This window comes from Bombina bombina, chromosome 2 (genome assembly GCF_027579735.1).
Source record: "Bombina bombina isolate aBomBom1 chromosome 2, aBomBom1.pri, whole genome shotgun sequence".
In the NCBI taxonomy this organism is placed as follows: Eukaryota; Metazoa; Chordata; class Amphibia; order Anura; family Bombinatoridae; genus Bombina; species Bombina bombina.
The window spans coordinates 847,125,389-847,133,749 of NC_069500.1; the positions used below are offsets into that span (position 1 = coordinate 847,125,389).

Consider the following 8,361-nt stretch of genomic DNA (forward strand, 5'->3'; position numbering starts at 1 on the left):
ATCAATGTATCTCCAATTGCAGTGTAAAAATATTGTCTTGTTTCCATGCCAACACATAGAAAAAAACTATTCTTTAAGAACTAAACAGGACTTAAAAAAAAGGAAAAAAGGCAAATGTTTTCTATTTCCACTTACTTCTAGTTAAGTGGCTTAACCCCCTTAGTGACCAGACCATTTTTTCAATTTTCTTAACATTAAGGACCCGGGGCTGGTTTTACATTTCTGCGGTGTTTGTGTTGAGCTGTAATTTTCCCTTCTTACTCATTTACTGTACCCACACATATTATATACCTTTTTTCTCACCATTAAATGGACTTTCTAAAGATACCATTATTGTCATTATATCATATAATTTACTATAAAAAAAATTATAAAAATCTGTTACTCATCTACAACCACCAAAAAACCTATACTAAATAGTTTTTAAATTTGTCCTGAGTTTAGAAATCCCCCCAACGTTTTACTTTTCTTCGCTTTTTTGCAAGTTATAGGGCAATAAGTACAAGTAGCACTTTGCTGTTGCCAAACCCATTTTTTTCAAAATTAGCAAAAGATACATTGTATTATCTGTATTATCTGTCAGGAATCCCTGAATAACCGCTCACATGTGTAATATTCTTTTTTTTTTAGTAGACAACCCAAAGTATTGATTAGGCCAGTTTTTGGTATATTTCATGCCACCATTTAAATGCCAAACTCGATCAAATAAAAAAAAAATCGCTTAGGCGAGCCATACTGCTCCAAAGAGCAGTAGAATGGTGCCACAGTGAAACACCTAAAGCATGGAAACACATAAACAACATGATCCTTAACTCCAGGGATCTAGCCGCACTATTATGGACAAATGCACACTACAGACCCACTAACATCTCAGACTTCCCACTTCTGGATGAAATGTTTACAGAGTGGGACAAAGTAACGCACACAAGCTCCCACATTTTCTTGCATCTATACAGTAACAGAAGCAAAGAGAGTCCAAAAACGCCACAAGAATTACAACCCGATCACCCTACCCTTGCAGCATCATGGTTCCCATGTTCACAAATTAAACGTTACCTTAGTACACCACAGAACTACTAAAAAAAAAAAAATAGGTATTACCTGTAGCATTTAAGGAATGGAGGATCTTGTGTAAACGTAGGAAGAAGTGTCTCAGTCCCCCCGGGGGGGGGGGTTCAGCTCATACTCAAGATCACATTACAAACTACTGAGGCAGGTTGGTATCTTACCCCTGCCAGGCTGAACAGATTTACCCCACACATCAGGCAGGTGTTGGAGGGGATAGTGGAGCAGAGGGCTCCCTAATACACATATGGTGGGACTGCCCCCCTAGTGGAGAACTACTAAAACAGCAGTATGGTTTGAAATTGACCCCTTAATGACCACAGCACTTTTCCATTTTCTGTCCGTTTTGGGACCAAGGCTATTTTTACATTTTTGCAGTGTTTGTGTTTAGCTGTATTTTTCCTCTTACTCATTTACTGTACCCACACATATTATATACCGTTTTTCTCGCCATTAAAAAGCCTTTGTAAAGATACCATTATTTTCATCATATCTTATAATTTACTATAAAACAAATGATAAAATATGAGGAAAAAATGGAAAAAAACACACTTTTTCTAACTTAGACCCCCCCAAAAGCTGTTACAGATTTACAACCACCAAAAAACACCCATGCTAAATAGTTTCTAAATTTTGTCTGAGTTATTAATACCCAATGTTTACATGTTCTTTGCTTTTTTTGCAAGTTATAGGGCCATAAATACAAGTAGCACTTTGCTATTTCCAAACCATTTTTTTTTTTTTCAAAATTAGCGCTAGTTACATTAGAACACTAATATCTTTTCAGGAATCCCTGAATATCCCTTGACATGTATATATTTTATTTAGTAGATATCCCCAAAGTATTGATCTAGGCCAATTTTGGTATATTTCATGCCACCATTTCACCGCCAAATGCGATCAAATACAAAAAAACTCGTTCACATTTTCACAAATTTTTTCACAAACTTTCGGTTTCTCAGTGAAATTATTTACAACAGCTTGTGCAATATTGGCATAAATGGTTGTAAATTTTCTCTGGGATCCCCTTTGCTCAGCAATAGCAGACATATATGACTTTGGCGTTGCTTTCTGGTAATTAGAAGGGCGCTTAAATTGCTGCTGCGCCTCACACGTGTATTATGGCTAGCAGTGAAGGGGTTAATATTAGGGAGTTTGTAGGGAGCTTGCAGGGTTAATTTTAGCTTTAGTGTAGAGTTCAGCCTCCCACCTGACACATCCCACCCCCTGATCCCTCCCAAACAGCTCCCCTTCCCTCCCCCACCCCACAATTGTCACGCCATCTTAAGTACTGGAAGAAAGTCTGCCAGTACTAAAATGAAAGTATTTTTAAAAATAAATATTTTTTTTTTTTGCATATTTACATATGCTACTGTGTAGGATCCCCCCCTTAGCCCCCAACCCTCCCTGATCCCCCCCAAAACCGCTCTCTAAACCCTCCCCCTCTGCCTTATTGGGGGCCATATTGGGTACTGGCAGCTGTCTGCCAGTACCCAGTTTGCAAAAAAAAAATTTTTTTTATTTTTTTGCCTATTTTTTGGAGTGTATCTTCCCCCCACAGACCAACCCCCCACCACAGTTTTTTTCTGTAGTGTAGCGGTTCCCACCCGCTCCCCTCCCCGTGCACGCGCCCCCGCCACCGCCCCCCCGTGCACGTGCGTGCCCCCGGCCATCCCGCCCACGATCCCGCCCCCCTCCCAGATCAGCAGGGCCATCGACTGGCCCCCACCCGCCCTCCCACCCCACCAACGAAAAGAGCACCGATGGCTAAAAAATGTTATTGCAGGATTATCGAAGCATCCTGCAATAACCGGAAAGCAGCTGGAAGTGATCAGGATCGCCTTCCAGCTGCTTTCCAGACCGAGGACGTGCAGGGTATGTCCCTTGGTCGTTAACTGACTTTTTGAGGACGTACCCTGCACCGTCCTTGGTCATTAAGGGGTAAAATAAGATTTTAGAAACCGACATCCCTAGAACACCTGAAACTAATCAAACTCAAAAAAATCTCTCCTAGTTTTAATGCTGGCCTGTGCTAAAAGCCTCATACCAGCAGGTTGGAAAACAAACAACTATTCCCACTGTGAAGGAGTGGAGAACTAAAATGTCGCTGACCCTTGCAACTAGAAAGATATCAGTACTTACGCACTTTGAAAAATTGGGACACACGAAGTGATGCTCCAGATGTGGACCGCCAATCAAACAGAACAATGAAAAACGGCCCAAACATAGGCTATTCTGTTTCCCCTAGAAACAACACATATCCCCCCCCCCCTTCCCTTCCCCTCGTGCTCACCCCTCCCTCTCTCCCATACTAATCAGAAAAATAAAAAATCCATAAGAACATATAATTAAGCTCAATTCTGGGTTAAACTTGTTAAATTAGGCTACTTGAGTGCAAAAACGTTCTCTAGCTACAATTTACTAGTTACTTTGTTAGTTTACTATCTCTTATTTATGTTGTTTGTGCATTCATATAGCATATCCTAGCATTAAAATTGGAATATACCAAAGGTTAAAAACAGAAAACAGGAAAACGAAAACAATGTATAAGAGCCAAAGACAGGAGTATGGAATCAATATTGCTAATATGTGGCCCTTTCGCCATTTAACTCACTTTTTTTTTAAATAATGCGAACCAGCATTCAGCCTTGCTGTTAACCTTATACGCTACTTTAATATTGTGGATACATTTATCACCCCATTTATTTGGGAGTACCCTATATAACTATAAACATTCAGCAATCTAGGTAGTGATATTACAAGACCGTATTAGCAACTACAACGGAGCTAGTTTCCATGTAAGCTAGCAGTTATTCTCTGTATATATGATTACTGTGATTTAATAAAATCACAGACACCGAGTACCTCACACCCTTGAACTTTTACCAACTTAAGCTAACTATTACCGCCATTATAAATTATACAACTAGAGCATAACACACTATTGTCAAACACTACTCAAGTGCAGCTTTGACTAATTGAGTCATTTTGATTCTCGGTACCACCTATTTCCCTGTTTATAACTAGAATCTAGTACCAATATAACTTGCTAACGTCACACAATTGCAGGGATATAGTATATTGTGGACTACTCTCATCACACATGTATTCTTTTTTAGGTGGTTTAATAATGCATGACTAACTAGTATCTGCACAGCCAGTGTTTAGTCATCTCTATTCTAGTTTGACACACTTATCTGTACTTATTGTTGATTATCATAGTCCAGGTAACAGCTTGTGTTACTGTTAATTGGTTTATTATTCTACAATCCTTGTAGATAGCCTTCATTAATTCTGAATCACACAAGTTCATTACCAGGAGATATCACTTATATTGAAATACCATATAATTTGGGGCACATTCTTCATACGCTAGAAAGCACCTTTAATTGACAAAAATCAGTGTCTCTCACAGAAAGCTATACCAGCATTAATAGTTTGGACTTATCTTACACAGTCGGTACCTATAAATGTTTTTAAATGTTTATCCTATTTTAATTTAACCCAATAAAAGTTACATTTTAATTTAGCTCATGCTCCGTTTATCTATTCCTGTCGGAATAGCAAGTGATAATGATATAGATTTTTTCCGGACCTAGGAGTGCTATAACGTGTATACTTTTTCCTTTCTCTTTGTATGCCAATTAGCTATACACAGCACCCACACCCTATCAATACAGTGTAAGCTATAACGGGTATTCAGGTCTATATTACTTAAGTAGTGCCATTGGTTTCTTTCAAATAGTACACAGATAAGGTTACCTGCCTCTCTGTCTGTCTGCCTGCCTGCCAGTCTGTCTGTCTTTACAAAGATAATTATCTTTATTTCAAATTGACGTGTTTTTTAAGGAATTGCAAGATACAGTTGTTTCAATGATATTGCCACTTTCAGGAGATATTGCGCATGCATAGTTTTAAAAAATCAAAGAAAAAAGCCTACCGCACTCGGTGTTCCCAGGTGGTCACCCATCCAGGTACTGTCCGGGCCTGACCCTGCTTAACCTCCAGAGATCAGATGGGATCGGGTGCATTCAGAGTAGTATGGCGGTAGGCATTTTCTGTTTGTACCCAGCATTAATTAAGCTTGCTCATGCCTTCATTCACAGCATTGTAAGCAGTGGAAGAGCTAAAATGGGGATAAAATTTTGATCGCAAATGAAAAACTAAAAATGCCAGTACAGGTCCAGAATAACTCGCTGACCCATGACAAAAAGTATACATGGATAAGGTTACCTGCCTCTCTGTCTGTCTGCCAGTCTGTCTGTCTTTACAAAAGATAATTATCTTTATTTCAAATTGACGTGTTTTTTAAGGAATTGCAAGATACAGTTGTTTTAATGAATATTGCCACTTTCAGGAGATATTACGCATGCATAGTTGTTTTAAAAATTTAAAGCAAAAAGCCTACCCCACTCGGTGTTCCCAGGTTGCCATCCATCCAGGTACTGTCCGGGCCTGACCCTGCTTAACTTCCGGAGATCAGACGGGATCGGTTGCATTCAGAGTAGTAAGGCAGTAGGCATTTTCTGCTTGTACCCAGCATGAATTAAGCATGCTCATGCCTTCATTCACAGCATTGTAAGCAGTGGAAGAGCTAAAATGGGGATAACATTTTAACCCCAAATGAATAAATAGAAAATGCCAGTACAGGCCCAGAATAACTCGCTGACCCATGACAAAAAGTATACACGGATAAGGTTACCTGCCTCTCTGTGTGCCTGCCTGTCTGTCTGTCTTTACAAAAGATAATTATCTTCATTTCAAATTGACGTATTTTTTAAGGAATTGCAAGATACAGTTGTTTCAATGAATATCGCCATTTTCCGGAGATATTACGCATGCATAGTTGTTTTAAAAAAATCAAAGAAAAAAGCCTACCGCACTCGGTGTTCCCAGGTGGTCACCCACCCTGGTAATGTCCGTGCCTGAACCTGCTTAATTACCGAGATCAGACGGGATCGGGTACATTCAGAGTAGTATGGCGTTAGGCATTTTCTCTTTGCATCCAGCGTGAATTAAGCTTGCTCATGCCTTTATTCACAGCTTTGTAAGCAATGGAAGAGCTAAAATGGGGTTAAAATTTTGACCGCAAATTAATAAATAAAAAATGCCAGTACAGGCCCAGAATAACTCGCTTGTCCCATGACAAAAAGTATACACGGATAAAGTTACCTGCCTCTCTGTCTGTCTGCCTGCCAGTCTGTCTGTCTTTACAAAAGATTATTATCTTTATTTCAAATTGACGTGTTTTTTAAGGAATTGCAAGATACAGTTGTTTCAATGAATATCGCCATTTTCCGGAGATATTACGCATGCATAGTTGTTTTAAAAAAATCAAAGAAAAAAGCCTACCTCACTCGGTGTTCCCAGGTGGTCACCCACCCTGGTAATGTCCGTGCCTGAACCTGCTTAATTACCGAGATCAGACGGGATCGGGTGCATTCAGAGTAGTATGGCGGTAGGCATTTTCTCTTTGCATCCAGCGTGAATTAAGCTTGCTCATGCCTTTATTCACAGCTTTATAAGCAATGGAAGAGCTAAAATGGGGTTCAAATTTTGACCGCAAATTAATAAATAAAAAATGCCAGTACAGGCCCAGAATAACTCGCTGTCCCCATGACAAAAAGTATACACGGATAAAGTTACCTGCCTCTCTGTCTGTCTGTCTTTAAAAAGATAATTATCTTTATTTCAAATTGACGTGGTTTTTAAGGAATTGCAAGATACAGTTGTTTTCAATGAATATTGCCACTTTCAGGAGATATTACGCATGCATAGTTGTTTTAAAAAAATCAAAGAAAAAAGCCTATCGCACTCGGTGTTCCCAGGCGCTCACCCATCCAGGTACTGTTTGGGCCTGACCCTGCTTAACTCCAGAGATCAGACAGGATTGGTTGCATTCAGAGTAGTATGGCGGTAGGCGTTTTCTGTTTGTACCCAGCGTGAATTAAACTTGCTCATGCCTTCATTCACAGCATTGTAAGCAGTGGAAGAGCTAAAATGGGGATAACATTTTAACCCAAATTAATAAATAAAAAATGCCAGTACAGGCCAGAATAACTCGCTGTCCCATGACAAAAAGTATACACGGATAAGGTTTACCTGCCTCTCTGTCTGTCTGCCTGCCAGTCTGTCTGTCTTTACAAAAGATAATTATTTTACAGGTAATTTTGTAATTATTTTAACTAGGTAGCTATTAAATAGTTATTAACTATTTAATAGCTATTGTACCTAGTTAAAATAAATACAAAGTTACCTGTAAAATAAATATAAACCCTAAAATAGCTACAATGTAATTATTAATTATATTGTAGCTATCTTAGGGTTTATTTTATAGTAAGTATTTAGTTTTAAATAGGAATAATTTAGTTAATAATATTAATATTATTTAGATTTATTGAAATAATAATTAAGTTAGGGGGTGTTAGGGGTGTAATATAGTTAATATAGGTGGCAGCGGTGTAGGGGGCTCAGATTAGGGGTTAATATAGTTAATATAGGTGGTGGCGGTGTAGGGGGCTCAGATTAGGGGTTAATATAGTTAATATAGGTGGCGGCGGTGTAGGGGGGTCAGACTAGGGGGTAATACATATAATATAGGTGGTGGCGGTGTAGGGGGGTCAGATTAGGGGGTAATACATATAATATAGGTGGAGGCGGTGTAGGGGGATCAGATTAGGGGTTAATATAGTTAATATAGGTGGCGGCGGTGTAGGGGGGTCAGATTAGGGGGTATTACATATAATATAGGTGGCGGCGGTGTAGGGGGGTCAGATTATGGGGTAATACATATAATATAGGTGGCGGCGGTGTAGGGGGATCAGATTAGGGGTTAATACATATAATATAGGTGGCAGCGGGGTCCGGGAGTGGCGGCTTAGGGGTTAATACATATCTTGTTAGGAGTGAGAGGGGGGATTGCGGATAGAGGGGTATACGTGTCGGGCTATTTTTGGGAGGCGTGTTAGACAGTTACGGGATATTTTATACTTTAGTTAGTTTTTTTTAGGCGGCGGCCGTTTCTAAAAAGCCGTAAGTCACTGGCGACTCCACAAATTTGTACTTACGCTTATTTCTGGACATCGCTAGTTTGTTCGACTTACGGCACTTTAGCAACTGCCGGCGCCATATATGTGATAGCCCGATGTGCGAGGTGAAACTACGGGCGGCGCAGTTTTCCCACGCTTGCGCCAAAACCTGCGCCGTATATCGGATCGCGCCCCGTAAAATGTATTTGAAAGCAGAGTAAACATAAGTATGTAATGCAGTTTGTAACCAGCAGACTTTTATAATATA

General features: G+C 39.6%; 1 non-coding gene and 3 pseudogenes across 1 annotated transcript; all 4 read right to left on the bottom strand.

Annotated features, from left to right (window-relative positions):
- Positions 1–4,998: 4,998 nt before the first annotated feature.
- Positions 4,999–5,118, bottom strand: LOC128650782 (5S ribosomal RNA). Its single transcript, XR_008401040.1, has one exon. It is a non-coding gene; the product is annotated as a 5S ribosomal RNA (ribosomal RNA).
- A 348-nt stretch (positions 5,119–5,466) lies between these two features.
- Positions 5,467–5,586, bottom strand: LOC128651134 (uncharacterized; annotated as a pseudogene).
- A 350-nt stretch (positions 5,587–5,936) lies between these two features.
- On the bottom strand, positions 5,937–6,055 carry LOC128650913 (uncharacterized; annotated as a pseudogene).
- Positions 6,056–6,410: 355 nt separating this feature from the next.
- On the bottom strand, positions 6,411–6,529 carry LOC128650939 (uncharacterized; annotated as a pseudogene).
- Positions 6,530–8,361: the final 1,832 nt, after the last annotated feature.